The sequence below is a fragment of the Geotrypetes seraphini genome, chromosome 7, assembly GCF_902459505.1.
Source record: "Geotrypetes seraphini chromosome 7, aGeoSer1.1, whole genome shotgun sequence".
Classification (NCBI taxonomy): Eukaryota; Metazoa; Chordata; class Amphibia; order Gymnophiona; family Dermophiidae; genus Geotrypetes; species Geotrypetes seraphini.
Window position 1 is genome coordinate 66123422 of NC_047090.1, and position 18291 is coordinate 66141712.

Here is an 18291-nt window from a genome sequence, read left to right on the forward strand (position 1 = left end):
TCAGGGGTTTAAGATTTATAAGCAGGCTCGGAGAGATAGATTTTTAGGTGGGATTAAAATATGGTCCCTAAGGGGCATGATGTACCATTTCAAAAAAGGGGATTTCAGCAAAATAGGGAAGAAAAAGCCAAGTCTAGAGCTGGCTAAAGAGGAAAAAAATATAGGTAAGAGCATGTTGTTCACTGAACAGAGTTCATGATGTTACTTGACCTGGCCCACTGAGAGCAATGTGGAAACCTACCACCAGACAACACTGAATGCTAGGCCTGCCTTTCAAAAGGGAGAAGGCCCTACAGGCAGTGCTAGCTAATAAGATTTGCCAAAGCACCTTTACAGACCACCCACAAAAGCTCACAGAAGTCACAAAGGCAAGGTTTTAATTGTTGAAAGCAAAAGTAGACGTTTATTATGCAGTCTTTGCAAAATAAACAAGTTTATCCCAGGACAAGCAGGCAGCATATTCTTGACTGATGGGTGACGGCACCGACGGAGCCCCGGTACGGACAATTTTAGAGTGATTGCACTCTAAGAACTTGGAAAGTTCTAGCAGGCCGCACCGCGCACGCGCGAGTGCCTTCCCGCCCAACGGAGGCGCGCGGTCCCCAGTTTCTTAGTTTCCGCGGAGCTAAGAAGACGCGTTCTTTTCAACGGCTGTTGAAAAGATTTTTTTTCGCCTTCCCGCTCGCGAAAATTTTGTGAGGAAGTGTATCTTCCTTCTTTTCTCATTTTTTTCTAAGTTTTTCTTAAGTAAAAAAAAAAACAACCTTTATTTTTTTCTCTCGGGTTCGCCCCGGTGGGGCCTGTTGCCATCATCGAAGCCTCGGCTTTCGATTTGGCAGAGGCCGTCTTTACTTTCATGCCCCCTCAACCAGGGTTCAAGAAGTGCCAGAGGTGTGCACGGCCCATTTCTCTGACCGACCCGCACAACTGGTGCTTACAGTGCCTGGGTCCGGATCATAGGGCTTCCACCTGCACCCGTTGTGCAACTTTAAGTTGAAAAATAGACAAATTCAACAGAAGTTACTTTTCGGTGCCGACATGGCTGATTCTGCGGCATCGACACCGGCGTCGGCTCCTTCGCAGTCAGCACCCACTTCTTCGACGCCACGCAACACCGCGCCAGTGTCACACCAGTCAGGTAAGCCGGCTAAGAAGCCTTCCCCGCTGGAGCGCCCTCCGGTCGCTGTGGCAGCGAGTCCAGTCCTGCCGACCACGAGGCGCCCGCGCAAACGCTCCGCCCCCATAGAGGTGAGTGCCTCGTCCTAGGGCTCCTCATCCTCTGGGCGTCGAGTGGCACCACAGGTACCGCAGAAAAAGAAAGCGGTACCGGTGCCTTCGCTGGACGAGCGAATTGCAGCCATCCTCCAAGTGCAACTTAAAGAGCAGTTGCAGCAGCTCCTTCCTGCTCTATTGGCACCGAACCTTCCAGTCCCGGTCCGGTCTGAGCCACTGGTACCGACGGTGGGGCAGCCTCTATTGTCCGCTTCCACTCTATCGGTACCGGTCCATTCAGCTTCCTCGGCTTCAATGCCGCTCCTGGCACCGGAACCGAGAGCACATCAGGCTGTCCAAACTTCGGCACCCTTTCAGCCTTTAACTTCTCCCGGTACCACTTCTTTGAGGTCAGGAAAGTCGGTATGTAAATCCCAACACCTTGAACCCTCGACACCGGATTCTCGGGATCGAAGTTTTCAAATCAGAGATCCTGATCTGTGGGGCGACTCTGAAGAGCCTCTTCTCTCTGAGGGTGAATGTTCATCTGGTGAAGAGGATCCTTCTGTTCAAGATCCATCCTCTAAACCGGACACTGCCTCCTTCACATCTTTCCTGAAGGAGATGTGTGAGTCTCTTTCCCTTGGAGGCTGAGTCCAAGAAATCCAAAGCGTTTCTTGATGCACTGGACTTCGACCAGCCCCCAAGGGAATTTCTGAAATTACCCCTCCATGATATTCTGAGAGAGGCTTTTTATAAAAATCTTGAGACTCCCTTAACTATTCCAGGAGCTCCTCGTAAACTAGACTCCTTATACAAAGTCATCCCCATCCCTGGATTTGATAAACCTCAGCTTCCACACAAGTCTCTATTGGTGGAATCTACTCTAAAAAAGTCTGCGGGAGCTAGTGTGTACGCCTCAGTCCCTCCTGGCAGAGAAGGGAAGGCCATGGACAAATTTGGTAAGAGGTTATACCAAAATGCTATGTTGGCTAACCGGTCCGGTAATTATGCTTTTCATTTCTCTTTTTATTTGAAGCACCTCATTCAGAATCTGGCTTCTTTTGAGAAATACCTACCTGACCGCAAGAGATCCGCTTTTCGCCAATGTTCTTCCTCTCTTCTCCAGCTTCGAAAGTTCATGGTACGTTCTATATATGACACATTTGAACTTACCTCCAGAGCCACGGCCATGTCTGTTGCCATGCGTCGTCTAGCCTGACTCAGGGTGTCGGAGCTTGATGTCAACCATCAAGATCGCCTGGCTAATGACTCCATGGACTCCACCACACAAAAGTTTTCCGCACATGAGACTCGCTGGGACACTCTTCTTAAAACCAAGAAGAAGACTCCACCTGTCCGGTCTTTTCTGCAGCAATCGGCCTATCAACGCCGCTATGTGGCTAGACCCTTACCACAGGTTCCTCAACAGCCTAGGCGTCAGCATCAGCAACAACGGCAACCCCCTCGGACACAACAGCAGCAACAGGTGAAACCTCCTCCACAGCAGAAGTCCACGCAACCCTTTTGACTTCATTCTCCAGGGCATAGCCAGTGTTCTACCATCCGCCCATCTGCCTCAACCCATAGGAGGACGTCTTTCTCTGTACATCAGCCGTTGGGAGATCATCACCTTGGGCCAGTGGGTCCTCAACATCATCCGCCACGGCTATTCTCTCAACTTTCAGACTCTTCCTACCCAAAGTCTGCCAAGAGAGTCTGCTTTGAACACTCCTCAGTCCTCCCTTCTTCTACAAGAAGTTCAATCCCTCCTTCTTCTGAACGCCATAAAAGAAGTTCCTCTAGATCAGAAGGGGCAGGGATTCTACTCCCGTTACTTTCTGGTCCCCAAAAAAACAGGAGATCTCAGACCCATTTTAGATCTTCGCGATCTCAACAAATGCTTGGTCAAAGAAAAATTCAGAATGCTTTCTCTGGCCACTCTTTACCCTCTTCTCAATCAAGGCGACTGGCTATGCTCCCTCGATCTCAAAGAGGCATACACTCATATACCGGTCAATCTGGCCTCCAGACAGTACCTCCGCTTCATGATCAATCACTGTCATTACCAGTACAAGGTGTTACCCTTCGGTCTTGCCTCCTCTCCCAGAGTGTTCACCAAATGTCTAATTGTGGTGGCTGCTTTTCTATGCTCTCATCATCTTCAGGTTTTTCCTTACCTGAACGACTGGTTAATCAAAGCCACTTCCTCTCCGGCAGTGCTCCTTGCCACCAACCAGACCATCCTTTTCCTACAACTTCTGGGGTTCGAGATCAATCTACCCAAATCACATCTCATCCTTACTCAGAGACTTCAGTTCATAGGAGCGGTCCTAGACACAGTCCTCATGAGATCGTTCCTGCCGTCCAACCGTCTTCAGACTCTTCAATCTCTATGTCAGCAGGTGCTCCCACAACGCTCCATCTCTGCCAAGCAAATGATGATACTCTTGGGTCACATGGCCTCAACAGTTCATGTTACCCCCTTCACACATCTTCACCTGCGCACTCCTCAATGGACCCTAGCTACCCAGTGGTCCCAAGCGATGGATCCTTGCTCACGGCACATATTTGTGACATCATCTCTTCGTCAATCTCTACAATGGTGGTTGATATCTTCCAATCTCTCCAGAGGTCTTCTGTTCCATCTACCTCCTCATCAACTAGTAATCACCACCGATGCCTCCCCTTATGCCTAGGGGGGCTCATTTGAACGAGTTTCAAACTCAGGGCCTTTGAACGGCTCAGGAAAAGAAACATCACATCAATTTCCTGGAACTCCGGGCGATGTTTTATGCCCTCAAAGCTTTCCAACATCTTCTCTTTCCTCAAGTTCTACTCCTTTGCACAGACAATCAAGTTGCAATGTACTACATCAACAAACAGGGTGGGACAGGCTCTCACCTCTTGTGTCAGGAAGCCCAAAAGATTTGGTCTTGGGCGACAGATCACCAATTATTCCTGAAGGCTATCTATATTCAAGGAGAGCAGAATTCCTTAGTGGACAATCTCAGCAGAATTCTCCAACCCCACGAATGGACTCTCGATCCTTTGACTCTCCAGTCCATTTTCGCTCAATGGGGCACTCCTCAGATAGACCTCTTTGCAGCTCCTCACAATCACCAGCTGCCCCACTTCTGCTCCAGACTCTTCTCTCCTCACCGTCTGCCAGCGGATGCATTTCTCCTGGATTGGTCCAATCTGTTCCTGTATGCTTTCCCTCCTCTGCCTCTCATGTTACGAACCTTGTTCAAGCTCAAGAGGGAACAAGCCACCATGATTCTCATCGCTCTACGGTGGCCCAGGCAACATTGGTTCTCCCTTCTACTTCAGCTCAGTTCCAGGGAGCCCATTCTTCTTCCACTGTTTCCTTCTCTGCTTACCCAGCATCAGCAGACACTTCTGCATCCCAACCTACAGTCTCTGCACCTGACAGCTTGGTATCTCTTGGGCTGACCTCAGCTTATTCTCTTCTGTCTCAGCCCGTTCTATTCTGGATACTTCCAGGAAACTGGCCACTCTTCAATGCTACCAACAGAATGTGACCAGCCAGGAATTTTTCCAGTGCAGGTCCCAGTCAAGATAAAGGGAAAAGAGGTGAAACAGAAATCCCGGGTAGGAATTGGTAAAGAACAGGTTGGATCTGAATTAAATAACTTCATAGACCACCGGGGGAGCCCAAGAGGCCCTTGGAATACTGCCAGGGCTGATACAGCAGGGCGTTTCCCCAGAGTATATAAGCCTGCCCACGACAACAGGGAAGGAAGCCGGTTAGGGAGGAAGCTTAGGCTTTGCCTCCCTAGGGACCCTGACGATCCAAGCAGGGACAGGGAGCCCCATCCTATGGAGCTGGATGAGGTTGCACAACCAGAGGGTTTGACTCAATCTGAGGAACTTATGGACTTTCAAGAGTCTTGTGCTGGAAGAGATGTTAACTTACCTGAACCAATGCAGGTGAACTGGACTCTGAGCCACAAACAGTGAGTGAGTTTTGGAAACTGTTTGTGTGCTGTTCTTTTGTTTTTGAATGCTGATTTTTGCTGTGAAAGTTTAGAGAGAGTAATTGGGGGAGAGGTTTTGCTTCCACCTGGGAGGGAATGTGAAAGTCTGTTTGAAAGACTGTAATTTTTGCAAAACCTACTACTCTCTCTTCTTCCTGGCAACCTTAATTATTAATTGCCAGAGGCTTTCTTATTTTCTGTTATGGACTGCAATCTAACTAAAACTTGAAGGCTGGACTGTAGCTGTTTTGGAATAAAGAAAAGGACTGCTTGATAGCAGTCAGAATGAGCTCTCTACTGAGCCCAAGGTCTCAACAATAGGAGAGACTTAAGAAGCAGTGAGAAAAAGGAAAGTTGGAGTTAATTAGTGCTGCTTCAATTACCCTGCCATTTTGACAGTATTGCATGTTTTTTTTTTATATTTTCTTTCTTGGACTTCTGTCTGGAATTCTGAATCAATGAAAGTATTACTTACCTGATTGGAAGGATTAAGTAAAGAGAACTAGTTATATAAACTGTCCCTGTGTTGGAACTTTATTTGTGGTGTTTTTTTTTTACTTTTGAAAACCCGATCCTGCAGGGTGACTCCAGGCCGGGTCACACGCTTAGGTGCTGTTTAGTGTAGCCATCAGAATTGCAACAAAGCCCTGTTCAGGGTTAAGCTGGTGGCCACATAATTGGTATCAGGAGTGGGATACAGCACCCCCTGCAGGACACTGGCAGGAACTGCAATCGAAAAAAAAAAAAATAAATAAAATTTTCTTTTGCTTCTCCATTTTTGTTTTGAAGCTGACATATCCTGAATGTTTGAAGGGTGAGTCCTGGACTATTAACCAATTGTTTGCCTGGAGAAGGCATACTTAGCTTTCTGGTTTTTTTTGATTGGATCAAGTGAACTATGGACTAATTATTTGTTTAAGAAATATATCTTTTCAAAGTGCTTTATCTGAAGTTTCCTGATATCCGCCTGGAGGAGGAGTCTTCAGCCGGAAGTGCGGATAAGGTTACAACATATCCTTTGGAGGAGAGCTGTGAGGAGGCAGTTGGAGTTCGAGTGCGGAGGCAGAGAGAGTCGGGCCAAGGTTCCAGAGCTGAGCGCCACGACGACCCAGACCCAGTTCCAGTGGATCGGAGTTCCAGAGTCGGTTCCAGTTCAGGACCCAAGTTCCAGAGGGGCAAGCCGTGCGGAGAACGACTGGAGGCCAAGGAGGCCTAAACACCAAAGGCGCAGACTCACCAGTTCTATCGGTAAGAGTACCTAGGCTGGGGGGTCTGGGAAAAGGGAGGAACACGGTTACCAAGCGGCCACACTTGGGTTCCTTTTCTTTTTGTTTGTTTTTCAGGTCCGGATTATGGAGCAAACGCAGTTTCTGGCAGTGTTGGCCGAGGAGGACCAGAGACAGACCGAGGAACTTGAAGGCATTTTAGAACCAACGAGGCGCGTTGGTAAGCTCGCCAGGACGCCATGTTGCTGCGATATAGTCAGTTAAGGATGATCATGCAAGAGCAAACGAAAACCTTTGCTCAGCTACTACAGCGGCCTACAGCACTTCCTGCTCATCCAACCTTACCTAGGGAGACCGATCCAGCTCCGGTAGGCCTTAACACACTGTCATATTTTAATAGGGGTGAATCGGCGCTCATGAATGCTCCCGATAATTCACTTGGTTCTGAGACGCTAGGGTCAATCCCGGGAATTGAGGAAGCCTTTTTTGATGCTAGCGAATTCTTAAGAGGAAGCCCGAGCCGAGTGCAGGAACACACACCTAGGCAGAGCCCTGGGAATTCAAGCAAAAAGGGGAATAGGAAATTCCCATGCAAAGGGCCATCTACCCCTGTATGTAGGCCTCACACTAGGAAAGGTGCTAGCAAATGTTATAGTTGTGGGCGGACAGGACATATGCAGAGTTCTTGTGAGGCGGTAAACTTGTCTAGCAGAGGAATCAAGTGCAATGCTAAGGGAACTGAAATAAGTATTCCCAGACAAGGTCTAAAGACTGCATGCACTACGACAGTCTCCGTAGGGGGACAAGATACGGTAGCACTGATTGACACGGGGGCCGATCAGTCGATGATGTCTGTAGAGTTCTGGAAAAAGGTATTCCCTGAGGAGAAAGGTTCCTCTAGTGCTGGGAAGGTAGGAATCAAGTGCATACACGGTGATAGTGTGCATTACCCACTTAGGCCAACTACTGTTTTGCACCAGGATAGAGTGTACCAAGTAGTAGCTGCTTTAGTCCCAGAGGCCCCGTATGACTTGATTTTGGGTCAGGACTGGCCTGGGTTGAATGAGTACCTGAGTATCAAACAGGGGTTTGTAAATACGCGGTCTCAGGGTCTACCCACGGCAGTTCCTGGGGCAGAGCTGGGAGATGTATTCCCTTTCCAGGAAGGAGTGGTGGAAAGGCCTACTCAGAAGCAGGCAAGAGCCTCCAGGGCACAGAAAAGGAGACTACAGCAGCAGAGAGCACAAGGGCTTAGGCAGGCTGAACAGAGGAAGGAGTTTCCTAGCCTCCCGCAAGAAATTATTAATACCTTTCCCACGTTTGGTAGTGAACAAAAAACCGACCCTTCCTTACAGGAATTATGGCATCAGGCTACCGGACGACAATCCGGTCGTACCGGTTTGCGAGTTATAAGAGGACTCCTCTATAGGGAAGATGAGGGTGCCAAGGGCTCAGGGGAGAAGAGGCAACAGTTGGTGGTCCCAAAGGGGTTCAGGAGAGCCATCCTACAAACCGCCCATGATTCCTCCTTAGCCGGTCATAAAGGGGTTTAGGCTACCCAGATACAGGTACAACGCAGGTTCTTCTGGCCAGGTTGGGGGAAGGAGATAGAAGAGTTTTGTAGGTCCTGCCCCACCTGTCAGAGGTTGACCTTAAGTAAACCAGAGCGTGCCCCTCTTATTCCTATCCCGGTAGTGGAGGAACCTCTCATGAGGCTCGCTATGGATATTATAGGGCCACTAGAGAGGACTCCTAGGGGATACAATTTCATCTTTGTTGTAATGGATGTTGCCACCCGGTTTCCATGGGCTTTTCCCCTACGGAAAACATCATCTAAGGTGTTGATGCGAGAACTAATGGGGTTATTTTGCACCATAGGCTTCCCGAGGGAGGTATTATCTGACCGGGGAAGTAACTTCCTATCTAAGGAGATGGAAGGGTTTTGGAAAGACCTTGGGGTTAGGCATATTAGGACGTCGGCTTATCACCCCCAGGCCAATGGAATGGTCGAACGGTTCAACTAGTCTCTGAAACATTTGCTCAAAAAGGGATTAGAAAATAACATCAGGGATTGGGACCTCTTTATCCCATTTGCTTTGTTCGCTGCCCGGGAAAAAGTGCAGGACTCCTTGGGAGTTAGTCCTTTTGAGATGCTATATGGGCGAGCTCCCAGGGGTCTACTTGATGTGGTAAAAGAGGGTTGGGACCCCCCGGAGGAAACAGACATGAATGTGATCTCTTATCTGTCCCGACTGAAGCAGAATCTGGCTAATGCTGCTAGAGTGGGGAAAAAAAATCTTGAGTGGGCTCAAAGGAAACAAAAAGTATATTATGATAGGAAAGCCAAGGAGCGTCAGTTTTATGTGGGAGACAGGGTCTTGATTTTAGTGCCCTCGGATCCTCATAAATTTTTGGCACATTGGAAAGGACCGGCCACGATTGTGGAAAAATTAGGCCCTGTAAATTATAGAGTTAAGGACGAGAAAGAACACATACAAACCTATCATGTGAATTTGTTAAAACCTTGGAAAGATAGAGAGACCTTAGCTCTAGTGGCCCAGAGGTACCAAGAGGATGAGTTAGGTCCCCAAATAGCGGACTTGGGACAGCCAGAAAAGGTAAACATAGGGGTGGAATTGTCTACTGCACAAACTCAACAGGTACAGACCCTCATTAACCGATTCTCTGATGTCTTCTCTTCCATTCCAGGGCGCACCCGGGGAATAACTCATAACATTATAACCATTCCGGGCAAGGTCGTCAGAGTCCACCCCTATCGCCTGTCGGAGGAGAAAAAGAGGCTGGTTAACGAGCTAGTACAAGAAATGTTAGAGCTAGGGGTCATTGAGCCCTCGCAGAGCCCCTGGAGTAGCCCCATAGTTATCGTGCCAAAGGCTGATGGGACCCCTCGTTTCTGTATAGATTTTCGTCAAGTAAACGAAGTATCACAATTTGACGCCTTCCCAATGCCTCGTGTGGATGAGTTGTTGGATCGTTTAGGCCAGGCTCAATATCTGACTACCATTGACTTGACCAAGGGATATTGGCAAATCCCCTTGACCGATAGGGCTAAACCTAAGACGGCCTTTAGCACTCCCTATGGATTGTATCAGTTTACCCGTATGCCGTTTGGACTGCATGGGGCAGCTGCTACTTGCCAGTGGGCAGTGAACGAGGTCCTGCGGGGGCATCATGCCTACGCGGAGGCGTATCTTGATGATATTGTAATATATTCCTCCGCATGGCCACAGCATCTTGAACATGTTGCTGCGGTATTGGAGTCACTAAGGAAGGCAGGGTTTACTGTAAACCCCAAAAAGTGTTTTCTGGGACAGAGGGAGGTAAAATATTTAGGGTACACAGTGGGTAGAGGCCAGATCAAACCCCTAGTCGATAAGGTGAAGTGCATCCAAGAATATCCCCAACCTAACACTAAGAAACAAATGCGGGGGTTTCTAGGTTTAATGGGATATTATAGAAGGTTCATTCCCAATTTTGCCACTAGAGCTACTCCGCTTACAAATATGTTGAAAAAAGATGTCCCCGATACTCTGCAATGGGGGGTCGACAGTGTGGAGGCTTTCCATGATCTGAAGGATAGCTTGTGTAGTCGACCGGTCCTTGCGGCCATTGACTACAACAAGCCTTTAATCCTTCAGACGGATGCCTCTGGCTGCGGTTTAGGAGCCATACTCAGCCAGGAAAACCAAGGAATAGAGCACCCAATTCTGTACTTGATTAGGAAGTTACACCCAAATGAGAAGAATTATGCGGTAGTTGAATTGGAGTGTTTAGCAGCGAAGTGGGCAATGCAAACTTTAGACCATTATCTAGGGGAGCGACAATTTACCTTGGTCACCGATCATGCCGCATTGAAGTGGCTAGGGACCATGAGAAATAATAACGCCCGTCTTACAAGGTGGTACTTAGCGTTACAGACCTTTAGATTCGTGGTAGTCCATCGGCCCGGGCATTTAAACACTAATGTTGATACCCTATCTCGCATTCCGGAAAATACGACACAGCCCCAAGCTTATAGGGATAAGCACCATTTAAGGGTGGGGGTATGTGACCAGCCAGGAATTTTTCCAGTGCAGGTCCCAGTCAAGATAAAGGGAAAAGAGGTGAAACAGAAATCCCGGGTAGGAATTGGTAAAGAACAGGTTGGATCTGAATTAAATAACTTCATAGACCACCGGGGGAGCCCAAGAGGCCCTTGGAATACTGCCAGGGCTGATACAGCAGGGTGTTTCCCCAGAGTATATAAGCCTGCCCACGACAACAGGGAAGGAAGCCGGTTAGGGAGGAAGCTTAGGCTTTGCCTCCCTAGGGACCCTGACGAGCCAAGCAGGGACAGGGAGCCCCATCCTATGGAGCTGGATGAGGTTGCACAACCAGAGGGTTTGACTCAATCTGAGGAACTTATGGACTTTCAAGAGTCTTGTGCTGGAAGAGATGTTAACTTACCTGAACCAATGCAGGTGAACTGGACTCTGAGCCACAAACAGTGAGTGAGTTTTGGAAACTGTTTGTGTGCTGTTCTTTTGTTTTTGAATGCTGATTTTTGCTGTGAAAGTTTAGAGAGAGTATTTGGGGGAGAGGTTTTGCTTCCACCTGGGAGGGAATGTGAAAGTCTGTTTGAAAGACTGTAATTTTTGCAAAACCTACTACTCTCTCTTCTTCCTGGCAACCTTAATTATTAATTGCCAGAGGCTTTCTTATTTTCTGTTATGGACTGCAATCTAACTAAAACTTGAAGGCTGGACTGTAGCTGTTTTGGAATAAAGAAAAGGACTGCTTGATAGCAGTCAGAGTGAGCTCTCTACTGAGCCCAAGGTCTCAACAATAGGAGAGACTTAAGAAGCAGTGAGAAAAAGGAAAGTTGGAGTTAATTAGTGCTGCTTCAATTACCCTGCCATTTTGACAGTATTGCATGTTTTTTTTTTATATTTTCTTTCTTGGACTTCTGTCTGGAATTCTGAATCAATGAAAGTATTACTTACCTGATTGGAAGGATTAAGTAAAGAGAACTAGTTATATAAACTGTCCCTGTGTTGGAACTTTATTTGTGGTGTTTTTTTTTTACTTTTGAAAACCCGATCCTGCAGGGTGACTCCAGGCCGGGTCACATGCTTAGGTGCTGTTTAGTGTAGCCATCAGAATTGCAACAAAGCCCTGTTCAGGGTTAAGCTGGTGGCCACAAGAAGTGGACCCGGTTCTCTTCCTGGTGTCTTCTTCATCATCATGATCCCACTTCGCTTGCAGTGGAGACCTTGTTAGATTATCTTCTTTCTTTGTCTGACTCTGGTCTCAAGTCTACTTCCATCAGAGTTCACCTCAATGCTATTGCTGCTTTTCATGAGCCAGTTCATGGGAAACCTCTCTCAGCTCATCCTTTGGTTTCCAGATTCATGTGGGGCCTTTTCAATGTGAAACCACCTCTTAAGCCCCCTCCTGTAGTCTGGGATCTCAATGTGGTTATTTCCGCCTTAATGAAGCCTCCGTTTGAACCTTTGGCTACAGCTCCTTTCAAGTTTCTCACTTGGAAAGTGGTCTTCCTTATTGCTCTCACCTCTGCCAGGAGGGTCAGTGAGTTGCATGCACTGGTTGCTGATCCACCTTTCACAGTCTTTCATCATGACAAGGTGGTTTTGCGTACACATCCAAAGTTTCTCCCTAAGGTTGTCTCTGAATTTCATCTCAACCAATCGATTGTCCTGCCTGTATTCTTCCCAAAACCTCATTCTCATCCTGGAGAACAGGCTTTACATACTTTGGACTGTAAGAGGGCTTTAGCTTACTATTTAGAGCGTACTAAGCCCCACAGATCAACTCCCCATCTCTTTCTGTCCTTTGATCCGAATAAATTGGGACATCCCGTTTCTAAACGTACGTTGTCAAATTGGCTTGCAGCGTGCATTTCTTTTTGTTATGCTCAGTCCGGACTGACACTGGAAGGTTCTGTCACGGCCCATAGAGTTCGAGCTATGGCAGCATCTGTAGCTTTCCTCCGTTCCACTCCTATTGAGGAAATCTGCAAGGCTGCTACTTGGTCCTCAGTTCATACTTTTACATCTCATTATTGTCTGGATGCATTCTCCAGACAGGATGGACACTTCGGCCAGTCTGTTTTGCAACATTTATTTTCCTAATGGCCAACCTTCCCTCCATCCCTCTTTTTGTTAGCTTGGAGGTCACCCATCAGTCAAGAATATGCTGCCTGCTTGTCCTGGGATAAAGCACAGTTACTTACCGTAACAGGTGTTATCCAGGGACAGCAGGTAGATATTCTTGCGTCCCACCCACCTCCCCGGGTTGGCTTTTTAGCTGGCTTATCTTAACTGGGGACCGCGCGCCTCCGTCGGGCGGGAAGGCACTCGCGCGTGCGCGGTGCAGCCTGCTAGAACTTTCCAAGTTCTTAGAGTGCAATCACTCTAAAATTGTCCGTGCCGGGGCTCCGTCGGTGCCGTCACCCATCAGTCAAGAATATCTGCCTGCTGTCCCTGGATAACACCTGTTATGGTAAGTAACTGTGCTTTTCAGGAAAACCAAAATCAATCCAAAAACAGGGTAAAAAGGTAAAACAGAAAATATGCAGTGCACAAGAAACAAATAAAGCACTTGAAAAACACAGAACAATAGGTAAGTATAGGTAATGGCTGGCTGCTTGCATTAAGAACATAAGAAATGCCCACACCGGATCAGACCGTGGGTCCATCTAGTCCGGTGGTCCACACCCGCGGAGGCTCAGCTAGGTGTTCCCCAACAAGGACCTTGGTCACTCGTATCCCTCAATGTGTCTTGCAAGAAGATGTGCATCCAACTTGCCCTTAAATTCTAGAATGGTAGTTTCTGCCACCACCTCTTCCGGGAGTGCGTTCCAGGCGTCCACCACTCGCTGTGTGAAATAGTATTTTCTGACATTTGTCCTGGCCTGTCTCCCTTCAGTTTCAGTCCATGACCTCTTGTCCGAGTCACATTTGACAAGGTGAATAACGTTGTTTCTTGCTCTATTTTGTCGATTCCTTTTAGTATTTTAAAAGTCTCTATCAGATCCCCACACAGTCTTCTCTTCTCGAGGGTGAACAATCCCAGTTTTCCGAGGCGTTCATTGTAGCTCAAGTTCTCTCTCTATTTTTTTTTTTTTTTAAATATTGTCTTTATTAGCAATTGCAAAGGGAACACACCACCAGGATCAGAACAAGCAGAACAAACAGATCGGGCAATGAAGCCAACACTAGAAATCCATGACAGCAAATGAGTCATAAAACAGGAACCCAATGGCTAGATGCCCAACACAATTGACATTTTTTGAAGTACAAATCCCCCCGAATCAAACACTCACAAACCCCAAGCACTCAGCCTCAAACCACAACAAGCAGATAGCAAACACTCCACAATTGTACCCCCAAACAACCAAACACCCAAATACACACACACTCACACGGGCAACCACCCGGTAGGAAACAAAAGAAAGAAAGCAAGCACCAGCTCCACCAAAAGGAAGACTCAAGGAAGTGGGCCCAAGTCCTCTGGCTCCGAGCTGGAACAGACAGTTAACGTCCGCTGCCATAACTCGTGATAACCGCGGAGAGCCAGAGTCCCAACTCTAGAAACACGGAGAAGCTCATACCGCCCCACCTCAGCAAAACGAGTAAGCCATTGCGGGAAATAGGCTACCAAGTCAGCCACCCAATGCTGCAGCAGGAGCTTTTTAACCACCAAGACAGCCATGTAAAGGACCCTGCGCTGAGGAAGCGTAAGCCCACCCGCAATCAAATCACGTTGATCACCCAACAGCAGGAAACCATAAGACCAGGGCACAGCTCGCTGAAGAATGCGTTCCAAAAAGGGAAGAACTCTCAGCCATAAGGCCGTAGAAGGACATTCCAAAAAATGGTGCGTAATGGTACCCAGAAACCGATTACATTTAGTACAAACTTCTCCCTCCCAGAGGCCCATGCGAGCCCCCTGAGCCCTAGAAATATAAGTCCGATGTAGAATTTTAAATTGCATTTCCTGAAAATCCGTGGAACCCCCCAAGGCATGCACAGCGGCAAAAAGATCTAAAAACGCCCTAGGATCTAGGGTAATGTCAAGCTCTGATTGCCACCGGGAAGCCAAGCGATCAATAGATCCCATGTCCGCTGCATTCTTCAGAATCCGATACCAAGTAGCTAATTTATTAAAAGCAGGAGATACCTGAAAAAACTGAACGTCCAAGGGACCACAGAGCCAAACAGCCCCCCATTTACGACCAAGGGATAAATAATAATGCCGCACTTGAAGGTAAGCCCAAAAGTGGGTCTTGGGCAGTTGCCAGTGAGCTTGCAGCTGAGCAAATGTCGGAAATTGACCCCCCCCCACCATGAGAAAGTCCTGAAGAGTTCTACCCCCCCCTCTGCTCCCACTGCCGAAACCAGGAATGGCCCACTCCCGGGGGAAAGTCAACATTTCCATACAATTGTAACAAAAGGGAAGCTGCCGGAGTTTTACCCTGCCTACTCCTCTACCACCGCCACGCACGCCGCAGGGGAAGAAGATACGCAAACTTAGCCCCACCCCCCAGTATAACAGACATCGGAGCATGAAGAAGAGACAAAACTGAGTGAGGGGCACACCACGATTCTACCCAACCCTGGGGAGAGAATTTATAACAACCCGACCAGCCTTCATAGATAAAACGAAACAGGGCCGCGACATTGTAATACCGAAGATCAGGAAGGTTCAACCCACCCCTATATTTATCCAAAGCCAAAGTGGCATACCGAATCCGGGCTCGCTTATGACGACAGATGAAGGAGGAAATGATCGATCTAAATAGACGCACATCTTTATCAGTAACCCAAAGAGGCACTGCCTGCAAGGGATACAGAATCTTAGGAAGAAGTACCATCTTAGTCAAAGCCACCCGACCACAAACACCCAACGGAAGATCTCTCCATTTATCACACAAACGCTGGATCGCCTCCAGATGACGGGTCACATTAGATTGGTACAGAAGTTTGGGGTCCGGACTTAAATATACACCAAGATAACGCATCGGCCCCTTTACCGGCGGAATCTCTAGGCTCGCATGCCATGTCTCCACCTTAGTTGACCGTAACGGGAGCAATTCAGATTTTTCACAATTAACACGCAAACCAGAAAGATCTCCAAAGGACTGAACCAAAGCGAGGGCTCGCGCCAGATCCCGGCGAGGCTGATCAAGATAAAGGAGAATGTCATCAGCAAAGAGATTAATGCGACTTTCCTTGTCCCCTAGCCGAATGCCCTGAAAAGTCGGATCGTCACGAATCCTAGCAGCCAATGGCTCGATAGCTAACACAAAAAGTAGCGGGGACAACGGGCATCCCTGGCGCGTCCCCCTCCCCAAAGCAAACGGTGCAGTAAACTGACCATTGACTAAAAGTCTGGCCTGCGGCCGTATATATATAAGCTACTAATCCATCGATGAATAGAACCCTCAATGCCAAACCGACGCAAAACCCAGAAAAGATATTGCCAGGAGATACTATCAAATGCTTTCTCCATGTCCAAGCCTACAATGGCTGAGTCTCCCTCCTGTCCACACTTGGAATGAAGGGCCATCAAAGCTCGGACCAGATTCATCGACGCATATCGGCCTGGCACAAATCCTGCCTGGTCCTCCTGTATCAACAACGGCAAAAAGGCATTCAATCTATGGGCCAAAAGTGTGGCAAAAAGTTTAGCATCCTGATTAAGGAGGGAAATAGGTCGATAAGATCCCACCAGGGCCGGATCCTTGCCAGGCTTAGGCAAAAGCACAATGTGGGCCATATTAGGGGTCCCCAAACCCCGCTCTTCGGAGAGCACATTGAACGCCACCACCAATGCAGGGGAGATCTGATCCGACAATATCTTGTAATACTCAGAGCCATACCCATCAGGGCCAGGTGCTTTAGTTAACTTGAGTTTCTTAATACCAAGCTACACCTCCTCAGGAGTAATAGGCGCATTCAACTGCTCCACCTGAGCAACCGTCAACCGAGGAAGCTGGATCCCCCAGAAGAAAGCATCCCTATCAGATTCCAAGAATGGGCGATTAGCATATAAGGATTCATAAAATTGGACAAATTGTTGTTGAATCTGCTGCGCCTGGGTGAAACAATTACCAAGATCAAAAATGAAACAGACTTGTAAAATAATAGATTCAAGAAGTATAATCAGACTGTACTCTCAGATACCTGCTGGTAAATCATCAAAGATCTCAATAACCAAGATTGCAGGTTAGGATATCACTCATTGAGTACAGAATGAAATACGAAAAGTGTTTTAAAGTGCTCAAAATAATTATTCTAAATAAATAGATAAACCACACTTATCTTAGTGAAGTTAACACAACCCTACGGGGACCCGTTTCACCCTAATTTGGCTTCTTCAGGGGTCAGTATTCTAAAATAGATAAATATAAGAAAACATGCGTTAAAAACCATCTTAAACCCATTTAAAGAGAAGGATATACTATACATAAGTCATAATAATACATTAAAAGTGAACAGAGTACTTCTGACTTACTTGTAACATGACTCGATTTAACGAGGCAAAATGGCGATAGCGTTCAGGGAACGCCAGCGCATGCGCTTTTAAACCAAATATTTGATCTAAAAATAGAAACTTAGCGCATGCGCAGTTACATATGAATGATAAATAGATATTAAAAAGCATTAATAAATATTAATAAATATTGAAAAATTCAGAAAAACACCCTCCAATCTACAGTATTATTTAAGCCCTTAGGTGTCATGGTTTGAAGTTTATAGATCCATCTGATTTCTCTCTGTGAGAGACGTTTCTTCCTATCGCCCCCTCTCATGTTGGATTCCTCCCTATCGATGCAAAAGCACTTTAAATCTTCAAACTTGTGCCGTGCACCGGAACAATGTTCTACCAGAGGAGCTGTCATCTTATTATGTTTGAGATTAGATTTGTCTATTATCCTCGTCTTGAAATTCCTGGTCGTCATCCCAACATATATTTTTTTACAGGGACAGACGATTGCATAAACTACATAGTCAGATGAACACGTCAAAAATTTGTTGATAAAATATGTCTTGCCATCAGCAGGGTTAACAAAGGAATTCTGAGAAATTGTTGAAACACAAATACTGCAGTGACCGCATCTATGAAAGCCTCTAGGTAACAATCTCTTGGTTGACTCTGGTTCCTTGATATTTCTTGTAGAAGATAACAATTCTCTTAAATTACGATCTCTGGTAAAAGCAACTCTTAGTTCTGTGTTGGTGAAGATTTTATTAGTCTGGACAATCTTCCAGTTGTTCTTAAAAATATTCGCTATCTCGCTGCCTTGACTCGAATATCTCAACACGCACGTCATTATCTCATCCTTCTGATCATTGGTTATTGAACCTTTTTTATCATCCATAAGCCATTCTCTGTGTATATATTTTGCTCTTTTTTGTGAATATTTGAGTATGTTTTTTGGATAGCCTCTGTTTTCCAATTTATGTGAGAAACTTTTGGAGTGTTTGGAGTAGTTTCTTTCACTTGTACAGTTCCTTTTGATACGCAAAAGCTGTGAAAAAGGAAGATTTTTCTTTAAACTAAAAGGATGACAGCTATTGAAATTCAAAAATGTATTTCTGTCCGTAGGCTTCAGGTATATATCAAACTCAAACTTGTTAGAGGTTTGTATAATATTTAGGTCTAGAAACTCTATCTGACAAGTAGAATATTTCATGGTAAATTTAATGTTTTCATCACAATTGTTTAACCAATGGAGAAAAAGCTTTAAACTTTCCTCAGACCCTTTCCACAACATCAAAACATCATCAATATATCTGTACCATTTGAAAATATTCATTTCAAAT